An 11872-nucleotide genomic window follows, 5' to 3' on the forward strand; every position below is an offset into this window, starting at 1 on the left:
GCCTTATTTGGGGGTGGTGTACTTTTCCTTTCTAGCTGTCTCTAGAAGATGTTTTCAGCCTAATTTGCTCCCTAGAAATTTCGCTTGCTACAGTTATACGTCTATGACGTTTTATTGCCTGAAGCCAAGTCTGCATAAGAACTTTCTTAAGATATACTTATCCTAATGCCAAGCTACAGGAACCGAGCTGCTTTATGCTGAATTATTTGTGCTACCCTGATATACAGGGCAGAGACTGCCTGATAGTCATTGCCATAGGGTAGGTCTAAATGTTTCTGAGAAGGGGGAAAAAGGCAAGAAAGAGGTGAAAAAAGTTTCATCTAGGTTGATGTGTAGAAGTCTTTAGAATTAATAATTGAGTGTGTATTTAACATATTAAAATGCCTGAGGTTTTCTTTTCTTTCCTTTCCTGTTTTGTTTTTTTAAAAAAAAAAAAAAAGCTTCAGTGACCCCATCCATTTTCAGGGAACATCCTTGCCCACTCAAACCCGTTGTTCTGTTCAGAGATGTCATGGATACCAAATCACCTCCCCCAAAGACATAGGTACTTTAACTTGAGGCAAGGACTGTGTCCACCAGCATTGAGCAATCTCTTAAGGTGGTTTACATCTATTCAAGGGACAGAGCAGGTGAAATTTCAGGAGAGGACCATACCATTGTTCCCCTTGTAATGTATCTAGGTGTGGGCTAACACACCTGCTTCTGGCCAAAAGCATTGTGGGATGGAGAAGGATTCAAGGAGACACCCAGGACCAGGGTGTGAAGATTTCAGACCTGGACCCCCAGGAATCTAGAGCAGCTTTAAGCCCCAGCCTGTCCTTGAAAGAAAGTGAAAGTGTTAGTCGCTCAGTCATGTCTGACTCTGCAATCCCATGGACTATAGCCTGCCAGGCTCCTGTGTCCATGGAATTCTCCAGGCAAGAATACTCCTATGGATTGCCATTTCCTTCTCCAGGGGATTTTCCCGACCTAGGGATCGAACCCAGGTCAGGCAGATTCTTTACCTCTGAGCCACCAGCGAAGCACAGAGGAAGGTCTAAATCTATGTTGATCAAATCATTTGAGACTGGGTTAGAATCAGCTTCCCCCTGCCTCGCAAAAATGCCAATTGCTTCTGCGCATTCCAATGATATTTGTGGATTATATTTCCTAATGAAACACTCATTTTGATAGGGAAAGGGAAGAAGGATGAATGATGAGTTCCGGGTCTGGAGTGTGGATTGCATACAGACAACAGCCTGCAGCCAGAAACAAGGAGCAAGGCTTCCAGCGAGTCATCGAGCAAACTCGGTCTGTTGGTGGCCTGAGGGCACGCTGTAAATACCTAGCGCAGGAGCGAAGGCATTAATCGTTATTTCTTAAAGGTTCCAAGATGCCGAGAGGGAGAGATTATAATGACCCCAAAACCCCATAAGAAGCACAGTACCCCTCCCAGAAATGCCTCTCGTGGAAATGTAGTCTTTCTCTAGGCCTGCATTCTTAGACACATTGTCCCACACCTAGAGATGGTCCAGGTTCTTGACAGTCTGTATGCAGAACAAGCAAGCACATTCCTCCATCCCACCCAGCAAAGGACTCTGTTTATGTGAGTGCTAGTGTATAAGGGCCTGTGAGACCCTCCTAATCCCACCAGGCTTTACTGGCCACCCCCACCCCCCAGCAGCAAAAGTGTTGACAATCTGGAAGCCAGATGAGGCATATCTGAGGGAAGGATCTGATACTGCTGTGTTATAGTCTTTTCTTCTTTGAAGGCAACTCACATACCCCTCTTGACAAGAAGCATTTTTCTAATGTGATCTGGCTGTTCATGTCATTTTATTGCTGGCTACAAAACAGCATGTATTATAGAGTTCTTTTTTTTTTTAAGTATAATTGTTCTTTAAAAATATTGGAAAGGATGTGCTCCAAAATGTCAACAGCACTTTTTTCCCCCTAAATGTTAGAAATGGGGGTAATTTTTAGTTATACTTTTATACCTTTCTATACTCTTGGGTATCGTTTGGGTTTGTTTGGTTTTAACAACTGGGCACGGGTTATTTGCATCATTAGAAAGAGAGATAATGCTCTTCTTTCTATTTTAAGAAATAAATGCTTCAGACTTTCCTTCTCTTTTTCATTCCCACCCCTCCTTGCTCGAATTGGGAATGTTTCAAGGTAGCTGTTGCTCACATCACATCTGATACATCTTTGTTGTGGAGAGCAGGCCTGTGTGCTGCTGGGCACTGATCAGCATCCTTGATCTCCACCCACGAGTTGACAGTGGAAACCCGCTACCACATCGTGGTGGGAAAAAACATCTCCAGAAATTGCCATATGTCCCCTTTTTCAGGTTGAAGGGGAAACAAAATCATCCCCACTGGGCAACCACTGTTTTACTGTGAACCCCCTCTCTGAAAGGAATATGATAAACTCATTTTAGCAAGTCAGTTCTCGAACTGCTGACGGGGGATGCCATCCCCTCTTCCACCAGCTAATCAGGACCTGTATCAGTATGGTCTGGGGTGTTTCTTCAAACCGCCTCCACTCTCTGGTGAGACCCTGCACCTTGCATAAGGGGGCATCTTGGTCTCACCAGAAGTATTCAAATTTTGGCTCTGTCACATATGAATATGTGACCTAGACAACTGCATAAACCATTCTTACATTATTTACTCATCTATGAAATGGGGGCATAATATCTGCATCTAACTGGTGAGGATTCAATGAAATAGCATGTACCGTTACCTTGATCACAGAAGCTTTCAACTGGGCAGATTTCCTTTCTTGCCCACCTTCTTCAGATGGAGATAAATTGCCAGGATTTAGCCCAGTCCTGGTACCATGAGAGTTGTTCAGTCATTAAATTGTGTACCACTGTTTGTGACCCCATGGACTACAGCGCACCAGGCTTCCCTGTCCTTCACTATCTCCCAGAGTTTGCTCAAACTCATGTCCATTGAATTGGTGATGCCATCCAAGCATCTCATTCTCTATTGCCTTCTTCTCCTCCTACCCTTAGCCCTTCCGGGCATCAGGGTTATTTCCAATGAGTTGGCTCTTCTTATCAGGTGGCCAAAGTATTGGAGCTTCAGCATCAGTCCTTCCAATGAATATTCAAGGTTGATTTCCTTTAGGATTGACTGGTTTGATCTCCTTGCTGTCCAAGGCACTCTCAACAGTCTTCTCCAGCACTATAATTCAAAAGCATCAATTCTTCAGTGCTCAACCTTCTTTCTGGTCCAATTCTCACATCTGCACATGACTACTGGAAAAACCATAGCTTTGACTAGATGGACCTTTGTCGGCACAGTGATGTCTCTGCTTTTTAATATGCTGTCTAGGTTTGTCATAGCTTTTCTTCCGAGGAGCAAGTGTCTTTTAATTTCATGGCTGCAGTCACCATCCACAGTGATTTTGGAGCCCAAGAAAATAAAATCTGTCACTGTTTCACTTTTTCCCCATCTATTTGCCATGAAGTGATGGGACCAGATGCCATGATCTTAGCTTTTTGAATGTTGAGATTTAAGCCAACTTTTTCACTCTCCTCTTTCACCCTCCATCGGAGGGCTCAGTACATTTTAGCTCTTATCACTGTTTTTCTGCCTCTTCTAGTTACTCTTTTTGAGAGTTGCTGCATTATAAAATGAAAAGATTCCTAAGTTCAAAACAAACACATCTGGAATGGTGGCTTTCAAGCACCAAAGACAAGCCAAGCAGTTGCAGGAAACTCTTTAGGGTCTCTTTGTGGTTCCACCCTTGGAGAAGGGGCAGCCCCACCACAAGACAGTTCCCAAGCAACCTCTTTTCTCTGTCCCTCCAGGCAAGTCCCTCCAACCTATTTAAGGAGAGCGGAAGGACAGATTTTGAAAACCCTCAAGGCTTCATCTCAATCATCTAGTAATTTAATAATACACAGTCCTTTACAAGTACTAATTAAACAATAGTGAGCTCCCTGGTGAGGGAGGCCAGCCACCCTTCCACCCTGGGCCCCAGGAGAAGTGGTTTGCCTGGAGGTAAGAAAAAATAAAGGAAGAAGCTAGATCAAAAGGGAAGAGAAGAATTCCAGCTCTGAGGACTTGAGCAGTTCGGTCTCGTCAAGGTGACCACCAGCCACTCTGGGTCAGAGCATCTCCTGTAGACGAGGGCCCTCCTAGCTCTTTTCCTCCTTAGGGGAGGGCGTCAGAGACCACTTTGCCCATCCGAAGCTAGGTTTAGTCTCTCTCCAAAATGCACTCACACTTATGTATTTTACAAATTCTCTCTAAACTTTCTATTTAAAATTCCCTGTCCAACAACCTAGAGGGGTGGGATGGAGTGGAAGGTGGGAGGGAGGTTCAGGAGGGAGGGGACATAGATATACCCATGGCTGATTCTTGTTGATGTATGGCAGAAACCAGCAGAATATTATAAAACAATCATCCTCTAGCTAAAAATAAAATTTAAAAATTTCCCGTCCAAAATAATCATAAGTAGGGGAGAGGGATAAATCAGGAGTTTGGGATGAACACACACACTACCATGATGTATAAGATAGATCACCAGCAAGAACCTACTGTACAGCACAGGGAAATCTATTCAATGTTCTGTGACAACCTATGTGGGAAAAGAATCTAAAAAGAATGAGTATATGTATATGTAGAACTGAATCACTTTGCTGTACACTGAAACTATCACAATATTGTAAATCAACTATACTCCAATAAAACTAAAAACAAAAATTATTCAAATGTTTTTAAAAAATCATAATTACAGTCTTACATTGGTTGAGTTTTACGTTTTAGAAGCTCTTTCCAATAAGCATGCAGTAGGGTGTAGTTCTAGAATGATGGCCGTGAACCTGTCAATGTCACTCACCAGCTGGGTTGCCTCCAACACAGTATTTCACTTCCCTACGCTTTTGTTTCCTTTTGCATAAAATGAAATTAGTAGAAGTAGCTCTTGTTAAAACTATTTCCATTTTACAGATGAAAAAAACTGAGACTGGGAAACACTAGAGTCAATGGCTCGGATTGGACTCTAGAGTCAGGACTCCTGACTCTTCATAATCGCTCTGCCTTTCTATTAAAACCATTAAAACTTTTTGTTGAGGTATAATATTCATATAACAAAGTACAAAAATCTTAAACATTCACCCTGATAAATGTTTAGACGTGGACACACCCTTGTAACTCCCATCTACATCAAGATAATAGATGCTTTTGAACTGTGGTGTTGGAGAAGACTCTTGAGACTCCCTTGGAGTGCAAGGAGATCCAACCAGTCCATCCTACAGGAAATCAGTCCTGAATATTCATTGGAAGGACTGATGCTGAAGCTGAAACTCCAATCCTTTGGCCACCTGATGGGAAGAACTGACTCATTGAAAAAGACCCTGATGCTGGGAAAGATTGAAGGCTGGAGGAGAAGGGGACAACAGAGGATGAGATGGCTGGATGGCATCACCGACTCCATAGACATGAGTTTGAGCAAGCTCCAGGAGTTGGTGATGGGCAGGGAAGCCTGGCGTGCTGCAGTCCACGGAGTCACAAAGAATCGGACATGACTGAGTAACTGAACTGAACTGATTACTAAAACAACAGAAGCAATCTTTGTGTGCCCTCCAAAGTCAAGATCCCAACTCCCTAAAGTAGGACTACCAGATTTAGTAAATAAAAAATACTGCTTAGGACATACTTATAATAAATAAGTAGCTGCTAATCTGAAATTCAAATTTAACTAAGTGGCCTGTATTTTATCTAGCAATCCTACCCCGAAAACAACCATTGACCTGAATTCTATGACACTAGAGTAGTTTTGCCTATTCTTGTCAGAGAAGTGGAACCATATCTTATTGTACTCTTTTGATTCAGGATTCTTTTGCTTGACATTATACCCAAGAGATTCAATGATGTTAGCAGTGGTTCATTTTCATTACTATATAGTATCCCACTGTATACAATGGAATATACATTTATAATATACAATGAGTACAAGTTTAGTCATTGTATATTATAAATATATACATATACAATGAATATGAATTTATTTATCCACTCTACTATAGAGGAACCTTACTTTTAGCCAAGACAAACAGAGCTACTATAAACTTTATTCTTGTATATGCCTTTCTGTTAGTATCTGCATGCATCCCCATTGGGTATATTACTAGATGTGAATTTCCTATGACATCAGGGTATATATATGTTCAGCATTAGTAGATAAAACCAAATCTCTCCAAAACTGTTGAACCAGTTTATTCCAGAATGAGCAAAGAATTTCTGTTGCTTCACCTGCTATGTCAGTTTCCCCCATTTTATGGTGAGTATATAGGGAAATTCACATTTTCCTGATGACTAATGCTGTTGAGCATCTTCACATGCTTATTGATTACTTAGATGTTCTCTTTAGGAAAGTGCCTGTTTAAGCCTTTTGCCCATTAAAAAATGATTTGTCTATCTTTTTCCAATTGATTTATAAGAATTCTTTACATGTTCTAGGTATAAATTCTTTGTCAGACATAGGTTTTGCAGATAGCTTCTCCCTCTCTGTGGCTGGCCTGTTCATGCTCATAATGGTACATTTTGATGAACAGAATTTTTTAACCTTTATGATTATTGCTTTTGTGTATGTTAAGAAATCTTGAATTACTCCAGGGTCACAGTAATATCCTCCTGTGTTGCCTTTTAGACGTATTTTCGTTTATTTTTTAACATCTAGCGCTACTGGCCTTGTTTCTTTGTCTATGGTATATATGACATATTTCTTTTCTCTCTCTTTCTTTTTTTGGGTCACACCCCACAGCTTGCAAGATCTTAATTTCCCGAGCAGGATCTAACCCATGCTCTTGGCAGTGAAAACATAGAGTCCTAACCACTGGACCACCAAAGAATTCCCTGTACATTTCTGTTATGCCCGATGTCTGAATCCCCGAGCTGGAAGAGAGAAGGCTTCCAAGACAATGCAACTCACTGGAAGGGAAGTTTATTACTGACTCGAGCCAGGACTCTCCGCCCGCAACCAACGCAGTGGTGCGGCTCAAAGAGCCCCGAGCCCAAGCTGTTACACAAATTTATAGGGTGAGAAGCGGATTGGTTACACGTTTGCAAAGCAATTTCATTGGTCAATACTTTCGCGCGCGCGGGACTTTCCTGGGGGTTTCCACCCCTTTCCTAATTTCCTAATTGGCAAACAGCGGTCAGTATTAAGTGAAAGCTAATTGGTCCTAATTGGCTAATTGGTTGTATCCAGGTGGCCTGATAATCTTACCAAGTAGGAAGGCCTACTCCTAATCTAAGCTGCATTACTTCTGCTCGCCTCACAATTTCTATTAAATTTTAAATTATTTCTCAACATCATAATCCTATAGAATCTACATTCATGATTGCTAATATCACCATGAGATAGTTTTATTCACTCCAATCATTATAAGCATCTTCCTATGTGCTGAGGAATTGTGCTAGATCCTAAGAATTTAACACTTGAATTCAGCATGACGGTCATCTCCTCCTAGTTCACAGTGTAGTGTCTTGCTCCATGTGGTCTGCCTAGGTCCACATAGAGCCCACAGTGGAGACACTCACAGTGTCTCCACAGTTCCTTTCAGGGGCAAATTCCACTTAGATTTGCTTCTATGGCTGGGGTTTCCTGCCTGTCCTTCAGAGTCTGCGCAGGGAGCTGGCAAGCATGCTCACGAGAGTGCTCTCCCTTCGGGGCAGCTCTGATTGGACGTTCAAAGACAGAGATGAAACCTGGATCATTTGTCTGTTGCAGGTCCCTGCGCCAAGTAAGAGCCTACATTCTAGCCAATTCAGTGGTAGCAAAGATGGATTGTCCAGTCACTTGGAGTGGCTCAAAAAAGCCTGGGGCAGCTGACATGTTGATAACAGGACAAGTAATAAATTATGAAAGATGTTTGTGGTACCTGATCATATCATAACTGTTTACTTTGCTGGACTCACTAGCTCTTCCCATCAGCCATCAGTTACATAGCTAATACCCAGCTAACACCAACTCCTGAGGCAGGAGAGGGTGGTGCGGATCCTTAAAGGAACAGCAACCTCAACCTCAACCTCAATTCCAGTGTCCTTCAGAGACCTAATGTTGGTCCAGAATGTAGACCTTAAAATAAGGCTTAGCCCACTACCCTTCTACCTTGGACTCTTTAAGACTCTTCTACCTTATTCCCAGTAATCATCCAGAATGCTCTTCTGGTTCCTGGGCCCTCCTGTTGGCCCAGGCAAGCCTCCTTTCTTGGGATGCCTCAAATAATCTTGATTTCCCACTGGGTCCAGGACCCTCTTGGGACATTACGGCTCATTATCTGGTTCTTCATGCCTTTGACTACTTTAATTAGAACACCCCACCTTCTCCAGGGAGCTCCAGCCTCTAATATTGACCTCCAACAACATGAACTATTGTTCCACCCAGGCCCATCACAATTTCTGTGAGAGCTGGAGTTTAGACACTGTGGAAGAAGGGAACTTACTCCCTAATTTTCCTGATAGAGTCTCCCTCCAGCTTACTGCACCAGTCACTCCCTCCAGGGGAGAACCTGAGGTACTCAAATGATGCTGTCCTCCGGGACAAACAGTTCTTATCTAAACAGATGGGGGATTCCAAGTGTGTGTGTGGGGTCAGAGCCACAGAATCGAAATGCAAATGCGGGTTCTTAATGTATTCTATTTTTAAATTAATTTTTATTGGAGTATAGTTGATTTACAATGTTGTGTTAGTTTCTGCTATAGAACAAAGTGAATCAGTTATATATTTACATATATCCACTCTTTTTTTTCCCCTGCTGCTCAGATGGTAAAGAATCTGCCTGCAATGAGGAAGACCCGATCCCTGGGTCCGGAAGATCCTCTGGAGAAGGGAATGGCAATCCACTCCAGTATTTTTGCCTGGAGAAGCCCATGGACAGAGGAGCCCGGCAGACTACAGTCTATGGGGTCACAAAGAGTTGGACACGACTGAGCCACTAACACTACTGCTCTTTTTTAGGTTCTATTCCCATATAGGTCATTGTAGAATATTGAGCAGAGTTCCCTTTGCTATACAGTAGGTTCTTTTTAGTTATCTGTTTTACCTTAATGTATTTTAAAGGAGTGAGGAAAGGCTGAGAAATTTTCCTGAGAACACTTTAAACTTGAAAATTTATCAAGAATCTCTGACACATTGCTATTTGTTTCTGCCTTAATACTGAGGCAGAGTGGTAATCTTCTATGATAGCCAAGTGAAAGGCAGAAAGGAACCTTTACTGAACCTTGTAAGGAGAGAAGCCAAGGGGTGCTAGGCCAAAGGGTGTTCTTAGAGCAAGCAAAGCAGCCTGGATGAAGACCAGAGACAGGTGGGAGGCAGGCCTCCAGGACAGACTGATCACGACAGGTTCAATCCCTGTTGCAGGCCAAATACAAGAATTTAGAAGGAATTAGGGCTCCTGAGGGCAGTGTTGGGGGAAGAAGGCTGAGTTGATTGCGTTCTACGCTCCAAAGCTAGCAGGTCCCACCCGGAAATCTACAGGGAAGACCTTCAGAGACAAGGGAGTCAGGAGCACCAGCACCTATGATCACAGCTCGTTTTAATAGAAGGTGCTGGAACCAAAGCAGATTGTTAGATTTTCTTTACCTGAGCCCAGGGGCCTCTAGCAAGTCCATGTTCTATTTAACTCTGCTCTATTTAATTTCCAGGAGACAGAGGACTAACCGCCACTTCAGAAGCAGCTGGAGGTGGCCTTTATTACGGAAATGCTTCCCTTGTGGCTCAGACAGTAAAGAAAATGCCTTCAATGCAGGAGACACCGGAGGTTCGATCCCTAGGTTGGGAAGATCCCCTAGAGAAGGGAACAGCAATCCACTCCAGTGTTCTTGCCTGGAGGATTACAGGGACGATGGCAGGCTATATATAGTCCATGGGATTGCCAAGAGTCTGACACAACTGAGGAACTAACACTTTTTCACTTTCCCCTCAGACACAGGGAGGACTCTGCGGAGGGAACCGAAGGCTTGAGATCGTACTGGAGAGTAAGTAAGGGGGTAGAGTGCACACAGCCCCTTCACCTCTCTGAGGAAGCATACGAGTACTGTTGCTATTGTCGTTACTATTATAATAAGTCAGTTCCACTGAGGAAAGGAAGGGAAAGCAGGTGAATGCTATTTCTGAGAAATAACTTTGCACACTGGACTGAGTGTGTTATCCTGGATTGATCCCAAAGGCTTTCTAGAGCAACTTGATATGAACATAATTCAGAGGGTTATGAATTTTGAGACAAAAAATTACATTTTTATCTTTACTGAACTCTCACTGAAATTTAGCATTTTCTTATATTTTAAATGTGGGCAACAGACTGTAGACTATTAGCAGTCGCTGTGACCCTTTTTAAAAAATGATTAACTTTATATTTAAACTTCCTTTTTATAAAAAAAAAAAAGAAAAAAAAGCCTTATCACTAAGCTTACCGGATCTTACTTCCCCAATCAGGGATTGAACCCATGCCACAACCGTGAAAGCACCAAGTCCTAACCACTAGACTGCTAGGGAATTCCCTATTTAAATATCCTTAATTATTTCATGTGTTACAACCAGCCTATATTCCTTATGTAGTAGAAATAATTTATAATAAAGTATAATTAAAAAATAAAATCTACAATTCTCCAGGTAACTACTAGGCCCAAATGAATTATCCATGTTAGGTAAATAGACTTTCAGAATAGAGGAAAAAGTTGAAGAACCACCTAACCCAACTTTATGAGGCTAATCTTAATTCCCAAACCAAAACTAGACAATGACAAGGCATGGAAATAAAACTTCAGATCAACAGGGTCTGATGATATGACTAAAACTCACATTCTCTATTTCTTGGCTTTGTTACTTGGTGTTGGCAACTGTGGCTTTAATGCTACTAGAAATCATACATATTTTCATGTCACGATATAATGGTTATAAATACTTTAAAATAACATTTATACTCGTTAATTATAAATTACACAGTTAGTGGACTTTCCTTAATAAAATAGCATATAGGTAGTCATACCACAAATTAAAAAAAAAAAAAATAGTTTAAGAAATTTCCATTACTGTTCCCCATAATGGCTGTACCAATTTACATTCTCACCAACAGTGTAGAGGGTTCCTTTTCTCCACACCCTCTCCAGAATTTTTTATTTGCAGACTTTTTCATGATGGCCATTCTGACTGGTGTGAGGTGATGCCTCAGTGAAGTTCTGATTTGCATTCTCTAACAATTAGTGACGTTGAGCATCTTTTCATGTGCCTATTGGCCATCTGTATTCATCTTTGGAGAAATGTCTATTTGGGTCTTCTGTCCACTTTTAAACATCTGCTTTCTTTTATTCAGCATAATTATTTTGAAATTCATCTATACTGCTAAGTGTATCAATAGTTTGTTCTTGGTATTTTTATTTTTCTTCAGTAGTATTATATTGTATGGAAAAACACCAATTGTGTATCCATTCACTGGTTGATGGACTTGTGTTTCCAGTTCCTGGTTATTAGAAACAAAGCTGTGTTGAACACTAGTGTATAAGTCTCTGTGGGAACATTTTCATATCTCTTGGGTGATTACCCTGAGAATGGAATGGCATGCATTTAGGTGCTTAAGAAACTGCCAAACTTTTTTCCGAAGTCATTTTAGCACTGACATTCCACCAGGGGTGCAGGAAAATTCCAGTTGCTCTACCTCCTCATCAGCAGTTGGTATGGTTAGTCTTCTTCGTTTTAGACATTCTACATATGAGATGAGATCTCACTGTGGCTTTAGTTTGCATATCCCTCACTGAGTAGATGAAATTTCCTTGTTCCTGAAGGGCTTCCTTTAACTTTTCCGGTAATATGCTGGTGATGAATTCTTCCAACTTTTGTATGTCTAAGAAAAGGTCTTTATTTCTCTTTTGTTTCT

Source organism: Cervus canadensis, chromosome 8 (assembly GCF_019320065.1).
Source record: "Cervus canadensis isolate Bull #8, Minnesota chromosome 8, ASM1932006v1, whole genome shotgun sequence".
In the NCBI taxonomy this organism is placed as follows: domain Eukaryota; kingdom Metazoa; phylum Chordata; class Mammalia; order Artiodactyla; family Cervidae; genus Cervus; species Cervus canadensis.